This window comes from Podarcis tiliguerta (assembly GCF_965153285.1).
Source record: "Podarcis tiliguerta genome assembly, chromosome: 2".
Classification (NCBI taxonomy): Eukaryota; Metazoa; Chordata; class Lepidosauria; order Squamata; family Lacertidae; genus Podarcis; species Podarcis tiliguerta.
Genome location: NC_139535.1, coordinates 90239545 through 90253882, shown reverse-complemented (window position 1 = coordinate 90253882; position 14338 = coordinate 90239545). Strand labels below are relative to the sequence as shown.

General features: G+C 47.0%; 2 long non-coding RNA genes across 2 annotated transcripts in view; both read left to right on the top strand.

The window, feature by feature from the left end:
• LOC310672643 overlaps positions 1-14338 on the top strand; it is a 106704-nt gene that overhangs the window by 74758 nt on the left and 17608 nt on the right. The window lies entirely within an intron of this gene.
• LOC310672635 lies at positions 6367-10137 on the top strand. The gene is made up of 2 exons (XR_014508689.1): positions 6367-7049; positions 9241-10137. It is a non-coding gene; the product is annotated as an uncharacterized lncRNA (long non-coding RNA).

Genomic DNA, 14338 nt, shown 5'->3' with positions numbered 1-14338 from the left:
TCAATCCATCATGGTCTCCGTAACTAATTCTGTATTGTGGTGCCCATTATTTCAATATTCCTCTATAAATATTCATAAACTGTCAGCTATGAAAAAGGATCCTGGCTCTGGTTGCATTCCTTTGCTGGAAATGGAGGAAAGAGGGACAAAGATAAGGACAAAAGGAATTAGAAGAGCTCTCTAATCAGTGAAGTTCCATTCATTTACATGAGTGGGGAGAGTCTTTTCCAGGAAGGCCACAGTGGCCTGAATTGCACAAGTGTAGTATATGATTCACTACCGAACCAAAGCTCTGCATTGCTGCTATATCCACACCCCTGGGATATGAAACATCCTGCACCGTAACTAGACAATATCAGCCCATTACTTTGCATGAGCTGGCAGACTGCGGTGGAAGGATTCTCCAACAGCCTGCTCTAACCCTGATCTCATTCCTGACCACTAACCATGCTGCCTGGGGTTGATGGGAGTTGGAATCCAACAGCACTTGGTGGGCAACAGATTTTTTTTGGGGGGGGGGGGTAGTTGCTGGCATTTTGAATGCTGCGTGCGTGTGCACACACGAAACATACCCTGCATGTAGGAAACAAATACAGTGGTACCTTGGGTTACAGACGCTTCAGGTTACATACGCTTCAGGTTACAGACTCTGCTAACCCAGAAATAGTACCTCAGGTTAAGAACTTTACCTCAGGATGAGAACAGAAATCGGATGGTGACGGCGTGGCAGCAGCGGGAGGCCCCATTCGCTAAAGTGGTACCTCAGGTTAAGAACAGTTTCAGGTTAAGAACGGACCTCCAGAACGAATTAAGTTCTTAACCCAAGGTACCACTAAACATTAGGGCTACATTAAAGTACATATGCAGACCCTCCAAGTGTCCATATTTCCTAGAAGCAGGATTTAGAGAAGCCGTCCCGGTTTCTGATTTGATCCTGGAACGTCCTGCTTTTCCTTAGGATGTCCCTATTTTCATCAGAGAAATGTTGGAGGGTATGCATATCATAGGAAAAAGTTTGTCCTCATGTAGGGATGTTTTATATATATATAATGGCACAGCTTTAAAAGATGTGCTCAGCCTTCACTATCAGAAGCATTATGCCTCTGAATATCAGGTGCTAGGGATCTCTGGTGGGCAGATGGGCTGTTGTACTCATGTCCAGCTTGGAAGCCTCCCACAGGCATCTGGTCAGCAACTGTGAGAACAGGATGCTGGACTAGATGGGTCATTGGCCTCATCCAGCAGGCCGATTTTTCTGTCCTTATGATTCCCCCACCCACAATCTGAAGTGATGCCGGTGAAAATTCCACCTTCTCCTCCTCTGTAATGCCTCTAGATCAGCACTAGCATCGCCTAACTAGGGAACTTCTGTTTTGAAATATTGCATTCATATATAAATAATAATTCTACCCTGCCTTGCTATAAAATAATCAAGGCGGCTTACAATCCATAAAATAACAATAAAACTGAAGCACCAAACGACTTGCAATAAGCTTATTGTAAAAACATACACATAGCAGCAGCAAAACAATATCCCAGAAACGCACGATTATATTTACCATAATCTTGAGGCGTTTTAGATCGTAAGCAATTTCTGTGCTTCCATTTTTCAATTCTGTTTGACAGTGTAAGCATTTTAAGAAACCTGAGTGTGTGCCTTTCTTGGTTTGCTCAGGGGATTATCCCGTATAGCATTGCACTGGTTTGCCCTGCAGTCCCAGATCCCCACGTTGACCTGGCTATGTTATATATGCACAGCTACAGTGTGCAGACTACAGTTGCCAGCCAACGCAATACCACTCCTCCATCTCCACCATATGCTAGAGCACACCAGTTGTACACATTTTCACAGGATGCTCTAGCCCAGGGGTTGTCAACCTGATCCCTACCAACCACTAGTGGGCGTTTCAGGATTCTAGGTGGGCGGTCGGGGGTTCTACAGCAGAAGCTGAATCCTCCTTCCATCGAGCACTGGCGGGCGGTAAGGAAATTTTACCATCAAGAAAGATGCATTAGTGGGCGGTAGGTATAAAAAGGTTGACCACCCCTGCTCTCGCCAGAGAGGACTGTGCATACTTCCTGTGGATAGTTGAAAACGGATGAATTTATCATAGAACTGTAAAGTTGGAAGGGATCATGAGGACCATCTAGTCCAACTCCCTGCAATGCAGGATTTTTTGCCCAACATGGCAAAACCCATCACCCTGAAGTTCAAAGTCTCCATCTCCACCAACTGAGCCATGTTTATGATGTTTTTCAGGTCTAAAATAATGGAATTATATGGCTGGATCTTGAAGGTCCCCCAGTCCACCCTTCTGCTCAGTGCCAGGTCAGCAATGCAGGAGGGAATGTTAAAAAGTAAAGATAACGGATCCCTGGATGGTTAAGTCCAGCCAAAGGCGACTATGGGATGCAGTGCTCATCTCACTTTCAGGCCAAGGGAGCCGGCATTTGTCTGCAGACAGCTTTCTGGGTCATGTGGCCAGCATGACTAAACCGCTTCTGGTGCAATCAAACAGCGTGACGGAAGCCAGAGTGCACAGAAATGCCATTTACCTTCCCGCCACAGCAGTACCTATTTATCAACTTGCACTGGCATGCTTTTGAACTGCTAGGTTGGCAAGAGCTGGGACAGAGCAACGGGAGCTCACCACCGTCGGGGGGATTCGAACCGCCAACCTTCTGATCAGCAAGCCCAAGAGGAGCTGTTGTTTAAACCACAGCTCCACCCATGTGACAGCATCCCTGACACATGACTGTTGAGCCTCTGTTATACTCAAGCAAAGGGGAGCCCTACCATGTCACAAAGTCTGTTCCACTGGAGCCGAGATTGGCTTTTACTGAAAGCGATGTGTAATGAGCACATGAAGTGAAAATGCACATCCACATTCCACCCTGCATTAACAACCTTTGTACGCACGAAGAATAGCACGAGCGGGTTCTGGTGTACTAATGACCTCACCTACTTCAGGACCAAGCTTAATCACTGGGGTGGCACGTGCTGAGTGTCATCGTACAGCCCGTGCCCATTTCCTATGAAGTTGTGAGGGGGAAGCATTTCTAGTGGAGCATGAGCAGGTGCAAGGAGGACTCTGGTGCCTTCCCTGCCAGATCTCTCTTCCCCCACCCCCAGTCAGCCTGCTCATCCCTCCCTCTTCTGTGTTGACGTTGCTGGTCTGGCTACATATGGACCTGTGCTAGGATGAGTTCATTGTTTCTGTGCAGCTTAGACCTATCTTCCAAGAAAACGAGGAATCCTGAGACTCCAAGTTCTTTTTCTGAAGTAAAAGCAAGGCTTTTTCCCCAGCCAGAACTCAGTTCCGGCACCTCTCAGGTGGGCGCCATTGCCATGATCGAAGAAGTGTTCACGGTGAGTTCTGGCACCTCTTTTTCTAGAAAAATAGCACTGAGTAAAAGTAAATGTTATCTATTGCCACATCCAAACTGTCACTATCCGGGGGGGGGGGGTGTTAAATCACATACCAGGAAATTCAGGTTGTCTGTGTATAGTTGATTGGGAGTTTTTGAACAGAATCCCCCACCCCCCACTCAGATATGGGCTTTTTGCAACAAGGGAAGTGACAAAGGTAAAAGGTAAAGGTAAAGGACCCTTGGATGGTCCAGTCAAAGGCGACTATAAGGTTGCAGCACTCATCGCGCTTTCAGGCCGAGTGAGCCGGCATTTGTCCACAGACAGCTTTCCCGGTCATGTGGCCAGCATGACTAAACCGCTTCTGGCACAACGCAGCACCATGACGGAAGCCAGAACGCACGGAAACGCCATTTACCTTCCCGCCGCAGCGGTACCTATTTATCTACTTGCACTTCGTGCTTTCGAACTGCTAGGTTGGCAGGAGCTGGCACAGAACAATGGGAGTTCACCCCGTCGCAGGGATTCAAACCGCCAACCTTCTAATTGGCAAGCCCAAGAGGCTCAGTGGTTTAGACCACAGTGCCACCTCACTGCAAAGTGAGGGACAACACTTGCTCGACGTAATGTTTTCTAACTTCCTTGAAAAGAGAGCCAGAGTGGTACGAGTGTTTTGACTAGGACCTGGGAAGCCAGGGTTTAAATCCCATCTCAGCCATAAAGCTCACCGGTGACCTTAGGTCAGTCACCCACTGATCTAAAGTATCATAAAAGGGATGTTGTGGGGTTTAAATGAGGAAGGAGAGAACCCACATAGGTCACCTTGAGCTCTTTGGCAAAAAATGAAGGATATAAGTGCAATTAATCAATCAGCAAATTTAAATGTTGTTGGCATCTGTCTTTCTCAAGAATGACTGGATATATTTGAATGAATGCTCGATAAATAGATGGTGCCATCTAACCTCCCTGCAAACAAATCAGGATGAATTCCCAGTAAACAGGTAATCAGGAAGTGACCTATCATAGCTGCAGCAGTTCCTGACATGTACTTTAATATCAATTACTGTATTTTTCGCTCTATAAGACGCACCAGACCACAAGACGCACCTAGTTTTTGGAGGAGGAAAACAAGAAAAAAAATATTCTGAATCTCAGAAGCCAGAACAGCAAGAGGGATCCCTGCGAAGTGAAAGCAGCAATCCCTCTTGCTGCTCTGGCTTCTGGGATAGCTGCGCAGCCTGCATTCGCTCCGTGAGACGCACACACGTTTCCCCTTACTTTTTAGGAGGGAAAAGGTGAGTCTTATAGAGCAAAAAAATATGGTACATTGCTGCCCCCCGCTACTATGATATGTTTGCACTCAGAAAAGATGGAGTGCTGCAGATAAAGTAGGAACAGTGGTGTGACAAAATAACACCTTGGTGTTATCCACATCTTCCAAGTGAAATCTTTCTGAGGTTTTCAAAATTTCAAGGAATCTGCAGAAATCACTGTTCTCTTAAGGTACACGCAACAGAGCTCTGCATATCACAACTTCAGTTGCCAACATTATCATCCCATTGCAGATCTGATGTTCTTTTTCCCCCCAGTTATAAGGGATCACAAACATTATAGGAATAATTTTCAAAGGATGAAAAATAAACATCTTGCTCATTCATTTCAAAACAGGAGTGTGGGCAGCTCCTCTTGGCAGTGAAGGCTTCCCCAAAGCTTATGCAACCATTTTAAGCAAAAGGAGGGGGGAGAATGAGTTTCTGCTCTGCTTCACTCATCTTCTCCCATTTATGTTAAAGTCTCTCCGTTGTCACCCTAGTAACAATTGACCAGGGTAGGACATTGGAGGTGGTACAGGGGGGGCAGGGGGGAGTGGATACATGGCTCTATGTCAGTCTGCCATAAGGTTGGTGGAATCAGATGTTCATTGCTGCAGAGAGGGCAGGAGTGGGCTTGTGATTCCCAGCTTGGCCATCAGGTTTAGTAAGAAACCTGTGATGACAGTCACAATAAGTTATGCTTCCCTCTCAAATTTTCTGACACTGCATCAAGCAGCTATTCATGGCCAGAAATCTTCCACCCTAACCTTTCGTTGGGAAGAGAACGGTTCGTTTATATCCCGCAATGGATCGTCCTCAGTAACACAATTACTGGATCACGCACATATTAGCTTTCAGAATATTTAGAATTAGCCAAATTGACAGATAGAATAAGGCAAAAACCAAAAAGTGAAATGAAAAAGGAATGGGAGTGTCTAAATGAATACCTTAAAAGCCAAGGTTTGAGGACAGAAATCTGGCTGAGTCTGGAATAACCTTGTGAAGTGAAAGGATAAGGAAGAGGGATTTATATCTGGATGCTAGGATAGAGATGATAAGGAAAACAGGAAGACACAATGAGAGGTAAAGGATTGGTGGAAGTCAATGTTTGTTTTTCTTTTTAGTGTTTATATTATTAACTTGTAAGATATGGATTTGTTTGTTTGTTTTTTGTTTTTTGAATGTTGGTTTTGGTGTTTTGTGTATTGTTATTTTTTGATATTTTTCGTGTTGTTGTGTGGAAAATACTAATAAAATTATTAATTATTATTATTATTATGAAGAATAAGAATAAGAATCATGCGCATATTGGCATCTCAAAACTGCTAATACAGTTGCTGAAGGGAGATCAGAGCGGGATTTGTGAGGCCTGGGGAGATTAGAATGCTGCATCTCCAGCTTGTTGCCCATTGGCTACAAGCTATCTGTGACATCACAAAAGCCCATGGCAGCTGAGTGTATATAAAAGTGAGCCTTTCCCTCTTGCCCTGCAGAACACAGTGGGCAACGGCTGTGCTATTCAGCATTGCCCAGTCATCTTCTAGCTAGAGGCAGTGAACCGGCAGAGGGATGGAAGTGATCACATGACAGTGGCACGCTGTGAACTACTAACCAACTCACTGAAGGCAGCCGATATCCATGGCCAGAAGTGAGGGACCTAGTGGAAACTGGCAGAAGGTGGGTGGAAGCCAGCAGAACTCGTGTTTGAAAACCAGTTGGTGCCATTAGGCTGGTGTTTGTGGATGTAAGCTGGTTGATCTTCACCTTTGGAAGCCCATCAGATAACAGAGTTTTGTGGTGTGCCCCTCCCTAGTGTCTGTACACTGGAAAGGTAGGCTATAAATATATATATTTTTAATAATAAATGAATCACTGCTGAGGTGCCCCCACAACTGCGAGGCCAGGGGGAGCTGTGTTGATGCATCCCCAGCGGTTGCCATTGGCTGCGAGCTGCCTGTGATGTCACAAAAGGACATGGAGTTGAGAGGAAAGAGGCCATTATTAGTAGGAAGGAGGGAGGGAGGGAGGGAGGGGCCTCAGGAGAAGGAGGCTCAGAGGAAGTTGAGGTCAGCAGGGAGGAGGATGGGGACAAGCTACAATTAATTGGCTGTAGTTCTCATTGGCTTTCACTCAACCTACTGTTGCTCCCCCTGCCTTCTGTTGACCAGTCTCAGTAGGCACCAGCCACCACTGAAGCTAAGGGTTGGGTTAGGTCTGTTAAATGTATTGCATTAGTTGTGAGAATTCCAGGAAAATACTAACAGTCCTTATGTTAACAATGCATTACATGGGATGACCTGCCACCAAACCTGAATCTGTGGCGGCTTCAAGGCAGCAAAGTACACCTGAGGTGGAACCAACCTAGGGTAAGCAGATGCAAAGGAGAGTTGGGCTCTTAGTTCTTTACATGATATACCGTGTTTTTCGTCCCATAGGACGCACCGGCCTATAGGACTCATCTAGTTTTTTGGGGGGGAAATAAAGGGGGGGGATTTCCTTTATTTCCCCCCCAAAACCAGGTCAGGGAATCCAAACCAGGTCGGGGAACAGCAGGATGGCAGCGCTCCGCCTCCCTGCTGTCCCCAAGCTTGTGGGGCTGGTGCTGGGGAGAAGCGCGCTCCCCAGCGCCAGCCTCCAAACCAGGTCGAGGAACAGCGGGATGGCGGCGCTGCGCCTCCCCGCTGTCCCCCGAGCTTGTGGGGCTGCCCGATGTCTGCCCGAAGTGCGGGGCCCTCTGCTTCAGCGCTCCCCGCACTCCGTGCAGCAGGCTGCTATCCACAGCCTAGGGAGCCCTGTGGGAACTCCCGCGGGCTCCCCAGGCTTGCTGATAGCTTCCTGAAGCCTGGAGAGCGAGAGGGGTCGGTGCGCACCGACCCCTCTCGCTCTCCAAGCTTCAGCGAAAGCCTGCATTCGCCCCATAGGACACACACAGATTTCCCCATCATTTTTGGAGGAGGAAAAGTGCGTCCTATAGGGCGAAAAATACGGTAATTGCTGTTTAATTATAATTGCATTGTTTAAAAACAAATTGCAATAAGTTAAACTAAATTATTTTTTTAATAAGCAAGTAGTTTTTTGGGGGGGAATCAGCAGATGTGGTCTATTTCTGCATGAGAAGCTGCATTTGCCAAAATTCCCTCTTCTGCATAGCTATTCAAGCAGGGATAACTGAATGTGGTAAGTGGGATCTGTGCTATGTTCTGGGTCCATTGAAGGTCAGGAGACGAAAGGAGGAATGGACCTCTGTGCCTTTAACATAGGGGTGGAGAACATGCAACCCCTCCAGCTGTTGGTGGGCTACACCTTCCCTCATCTCTGATTACTGACCTTGTCAAACATGCATCCTCCCCATCCAGATATGGAGCCCCTGAGCTGCAGGCTACTAGGGTGGTCTCCTTATCCCCAAGGACTCCCCCAGTCTCTGCCTTCACCTAGCGAAGCTGATAACACACCCAGCTTAAAATAACTGAGGAGCAGTTATTTAGAGCCTATTTTACTATGCTCTAGATCAGCCTTTCTCAACCTATGGGTCCCCAGATGTTGTTGAACTACAACTCCCATTACCCCTAGCTAGCAAGGCCAGAGCTCAGGGATGATGGGAGTTGTAGTCCAACATCATCTGGGGACCCACAGGTTGAGATAGGACTGCCTCTTTAAACTCCTCCTTCCACCCCAAAGAAATGGACCCTCAGATAAGTAGCTAGGCTGAGAATATGGTGGGCTCCAGAGCAAGTTTATCAGGCTGGAGCTGTCCAGGGTCCTGCCATCCAGGCCAACCTTCCCTGCTACAAATGGATGCACCACCAGGTTTTTGCTCCCCTCCAACTTCCTATTGCCTCAGATGTTCCTGATCTGGACATGACAAGCTTGAAGTGTCTAAGTCAGGCATAGGCAAACTCCAGATGTTTCGGACTACAATTCCCATCATCCCTGACCACTGGTCCTGTTAGCTAGGGATGATGGGAATTGTAGTCCCAAACATTTGGAGGGCTGGAGTTTTCCTATGCCTGGCTTAAGTCCTTCATTCCAGCGGCCTTAAGTCTGTCCCAATGATTCCAGATGCAACACAGCAGAGTAAGTTCCCCGGATCAGCGACATTCTTCTGCTCTTGCACAGGCCCTGCCTGCAATTTATCAGGTACCAAACATTCCTTACCCTTCTCACTTAACAATGAATGAACAATGCTGGCTTTTGCCACACTTATTCATTACTCAATACATCTTTTAGGAGCCATTGATTTTGCTCTTATGTATTTCACTTCAACCTATTGATCTGATTAGTCTCTGTAATTCAAGCTAAATTAGCTGTCATTTAGTGGAGGTATAATTTGTCAGAAGTCAGCTGCTGGGTGGCCTGCAGTTATTTTGGTGTACATTAGTTTCTTCAGTGCAGGAGAGCAAGACTGTTTGTACGATCAAAGTTACATACTTAATGGATATCGTCTGTCTGCTAAGAGACTAGCCAATGGCTCAGCAGGCTTACTGTACAAATGGCAAAGGATTGGATGTTCCATTTAGTTTTCAACAAAGGAAACAACCATCTTCTTTTCTTACAAAGTCACAGGATTTCCATCATCTCGTGATCATGTGTACCTGAGATGCTGTGGAGAAGGTACACTTCCCAACTGGAAGCAGATGGGAACGCAACCATTTCTTGAGATCAGAGAGAACTTTTTCATGGATCTGCAGCAAAGTGACTGCTTACTTATTTACCTATGTTGACAATTTGTATACCACTTAATCACAGTCCCCTCTATAGGGTGTATAGGAGACTCGGTACAATGAAATTAGAAATGAGTTCAAACAAGAAAATCACTATGGATTCAAAACTCCTGCTGGTGTGACGAAAAAGTTGGTTTTGCTGGACAGATTGGGACAGTAAGTGTTTCTTTCTTTCTTCCCTGCCAGCAGATGGTTAATGAATGGCAACCTCTGATTGGCTATGGTTCGAGGAGGGAGAGTTTAAAAGGAGAGGATTTGAGGAGAGACAGTCAGGAGTTGTGGGAGCTGAGAGGGTTGGAATTGAAGTTGGAGAGGTTAGGAGATAGTAAAGGTAAAGTTAAAGGGACCCCTGACCATTAGGTCCAGTCGCAGACGACTCTGGGGTTGTGGTGCTCATCTCACTTTATTGGCCGAGGGAGCCAGTGTACATGTTATGTACTGAGTTGAATAGGATCCAAACTGCAGCAGTCTGATTGGTCCTAGAACAATAGGATTCAGAATGCATCGGTCTGATTGGTCCTAGAACAATGCAGCAGTATGATTGGTCGGCAGGAGCCACCCAATCCAGCTCCAGATAGAAGTGAATCCACAACCTGATTGGCTTACAGGAGAATTCCGGAATTAGCCAATCACGTGCAGTCCATTGTGTAAATAATGTATATAAAGCAGATACTTTGAGGGGACTTCCATTCCCTCCTCACCACTATGAGCTGAATAAAGAGCATGAAATCCACTCTCGACTCTGAGTATATTTCAGTACAGCTTCTGGGTCATGTGGCCAGCATGACTAAGCCGCTTCTGGCGAACCAGAGCAGCTCACGTAAACGCCGTTTACCTTCCCGCCGGAGCGGTACCTATGTATCTACTTGCACTTTGACATGCTTTCAAACTGCTCGGTTGGCAGGAGCACAGACTGAGCAACGGGAGCTCACCCCGTCGCGGGGATTCGAACCGCCGACCTTCTGATCGGCAAGCCCTAGGCTCTGTGGTTTAACCCACAGTGCCACCTGCGTGCTGTGAAAGGGGTTAACCCTCCTCTAAAACTCCAAATACAGCAAAACCAGCAGTTTTAGACTCAATATTCACATTCCCCTCCTCCCAGATTCTTCCTAGCTCTCGACGCACATGCAGGAAGGAGTCTTTCAGATCCTTAAATGAAAAAAGAGAGGAGCCTTTTCTGTTTTGATTAACAAGAGAGTCTTCCTGGGAGGCTTTAGTGCTTCCTTCTTTTCAGTAGCTGGCTTGTTTAATTTAGCCCTCTCATAATAGCCGCTAAGATAAAGAAAGCTCCTCCAGCAGCTCGCTTTTCCATCGCCACCCCCCTCCACATGCACCTGAGCACCAAACAATGCCAGCCACCATCGCAAAGGTGCTTTATTGAATTCTTCGGGTTGTGACACCTCGGAATATTGGGCTGTCGGAGGCATTTGTGAAAAGCCACATTCTCCGCAGGCACTGTCAGAGGTAGGAGAGAGAATTAGCCTTTGGAGTAATAAGGGACACACACCTGCCAGCCCCTCTGCTCCCTGCCTCCTCTTTCTGTTTTCTATCCCTGGCTCCAGGAAGAAATGGATTGTGCCGCTGCTCATTGTTATGGACAAAAAACACAAACCAGCGGTGCTCACTGCCTTGGTCTCATACGCCCACGCATGGTTTGACTGGCATCTCTCCCTCTGGGGCTGCGGGGGCAGCAGCAGGCACACGGGATAGAGGGATTGGATCCTAAGGACACGCTCGCCTGAAGTGCATCGTTTGCGTAAAGGCACTTTGAAGCACGGAACATCTAAGCATCTTAGATATGTAAGCTTAACTGCACATCCGCTCGTGCCAGTCACAGCTACTGCTGAGCACAGGCCCTAAAAAGGGGTGTGTGTGTGTGTGTGTGTTACTGCTCTATATCCTTCAACCAGGGAGGCAGAAGAAAATATGGACTACGGAGAATCCTGTGGTACAAAAAGGCACAAGGTATGGTTCAAATGAAGCTTGAGGAGGTTCTAGCAGGGGAGTGCAGCTATCGTGTACCCTAGACTGAAGAACGGTACACTCCTTCTATCCAGGATGGTCGTCCTTGGGGCGATCACACAGGGTCTCCGGACGTTTCACCGTCTATTGATCCCTGTGTCACCACTTTATTTCTCGCTGCCGCCACCCAGGCCCTACTTGGGACAATACTGAGTCCCGTCAGGGTTAAATTGGAACATAAACTTTTGTTTATTTATTGTAGTTTAACAAGCGTGTGGTTTCATAAACAGTATCAGCCAATTACATTCATGGGGTGCCTATCCAGTCCTATAACTTTCACTACCTGCTCTCACTCACTAAACCACCTCTCCGATATTTACTTGTCTGCCTAGCTTGTCTGTTCCTGACACAGCCTATTTCGTTACACTAACTCAACCTACTCACAAACTCTATCCCAAATCACTCCCACTCCAACCAACCAACCAACTCCTCCCTTTGTCCCTCCCAGAGCTGGTTTTATAGTCCCACTGACTCCACCCCCCTGGGTCCTGACTGGACAATCTGTTTAACTATTTCACCTCCAGCACTCATATGTTAACGTCACAGTCCTCTTCCACCGAGCCCGCAGCTTCAGGAGGGACGCACATGGAGTGAGCGTGAGGTGGAGTGGTGAGGGAGGAAGGGGACACCCGCCTAGCCAGCCAGATCAGCTGAATCAACCCTGGGGATCAATGGGGTGACAGATGTCACAGCCAGATCGCCCTCACATCCAAATGAAGCTTGAAGTAACAATGTCTCTGAAGAAATAATAATAATACCCCACCCATCTGACTGGGTTGCCCTGGTCACTCTGGGCAGCTTCCAGGATATGCAGAAACATAATAAAACATCAAACATTAAAAACTTCCCTATACAGGGCTGCCTTCATATGTCTACTAAAAGTGGTATAATTACTCATCTCCTTGGTACCTGATGGGAGGGTGTTCCACAGGGTGGGCGCCACTACCAAGAAAGAAAACGCACCTTACAGGGTTGTTGTGTGCAAGGGAGAACCATGTACACAACCTAGAGCTCCTTGGAAATGGAAGTGGAATATAAAGGGAACAAAACAAAGAAATATTGATTCTCATGGGCAAGCTTTTTTCCCCCTTGGCGTATAAAAAGCTGCCTTCTACTGAGACAGACCATCGGTTCATCTAGATCAGTATTGTCACCGCTGCCAGGCAGCAGTTCTCCAGGGTTTCCAGCCAGGAGTCCATCTCATTTCTACCTGGAGATGCTGGGAATTGACTCTGGGACATTTTGGGTGCAAAGCATGTGCTCTATCACTATGCTAAGGCCCTTTCCTTTCTTCACAATGGAAATGCTGGGGACTTAGCAACCAACGACGATTGCAAGAGCGGGACTCTGTATCTCAGAATCCCTTGAGACCCACCACTTTTGGGGGCAGAGAACAACCACACAACAGCTAAAGCAGGAGCATCCCATGCCATCCAACCTAAGGCAGACTCTTCCCTTGAAGAAAGCCATTGAGCTGGATTCAACTAATGAGATCCACTTGTGGAAGCCCACAACGGGGCTCTCTCGCTTAAGCCTCCTAGAGAGAAGCCTCTCTTGAGTTTTGGACTGGGGTTTGGGGAGAATGCAGCAAAAGGAGATAACCACTACACCCCACTGGCTAAGAGCAGTAGACCCGTAATCTGGTGAACTGGGTTCGCGTCCCTGCTCCTCCACATGCAGCTGCTGGGTGACCTTGGGCTAGTCACACTTCTCTGAAGTCTCTCAGCCTCACTCACCTCACAGAGTGTTTGTTGTGGGGGAGAAAGGGAAAGGAGAATGTTAGCCGCTTTGAGACTCCTTCGGGTAGTGATAAAGTGGGATATCAAATCCAAACTCCTCTTCTTCTTCCCCTGTGGTCCCAGCAGATTTGCTCTGGGGTGGAGGGTCAGGAGAACCCACAACAAAGTACAAGGGGAGAAGGGGAGGGTCATTCCACCAAGCAAGCTGAAATGCTTGCACCAATGGAAGGATTGCCATAGCACCTTTTGGCTTCGGCTGGAAGACAACAAATGACCCCTTCAAAAACTGCAGGTTCCTCAAAACGCAAACCACCAGCAGCAGCTCAAAATCACCCGACAACGCAAGCAAGTTGGCAGCCTGAATCCCCACTCTGTGAAAAAAGAGCTTGGTATGAATTATAAATGCTCATAAGGAGATTTTAACATCATTTCTGTTTCCCTGAATTATATATCCTTGGTAGCCAGGGAATCTCACTGCTTGCCAACAGGAGCAGCTACCTGTAGCATACGGAGCGGTGCTTAATATCTTGCCACATTTTACTTGTAACAACAAGAACTGAACTGTTGCTTGCTGACAAGTCCTTAGATACACACAGCTCCTGCTTGTTGTCTTCAGGAAACCCTAGTGATCTGAATTGAGGAACCCGACATTGAGGAATTCAGAATTACTGACTCTCCAATGGCTTTATCTAAGTTTGCCTTAGTTGAACAGATTTTATTGCCTCTGAGCAGTTGTGCGGCTTCAAATACCGGCTTGTGCAATTCAAAAGATATGTGAAATGCCTGGGATCATCCATCTCTGGAGACTGAAAGAATGACACTGTCAATAAGGAGACTGGATTTTTTTCTACTGCATCTCACTTTGAGGGGCTTGCGCACACAGTGACATAGAAAAGTGTCATACTGCAAGTTGTTCCCATTAAAAAAATTGGCTGTTTTCTGTGTGAGACGCAAGCTCTCTCGCAAGGCGACACTTCCTCCAAAAACGCTATCTCCTTTTGCTGCATTCTCCCCAAACCCCAGTCCAAAACTCAAGAGAGGCTTCGCTCTAGGAGGCTTAAGCAACACAATTCAGAGTGAAGCTAAGCTATTTGTAATTATCACAGTTAAGCCATTCTGCTCCTTTGTTCTAAGAACATAAAGAAAGCTCTGCTGGATCAGGTTCAATGCCCA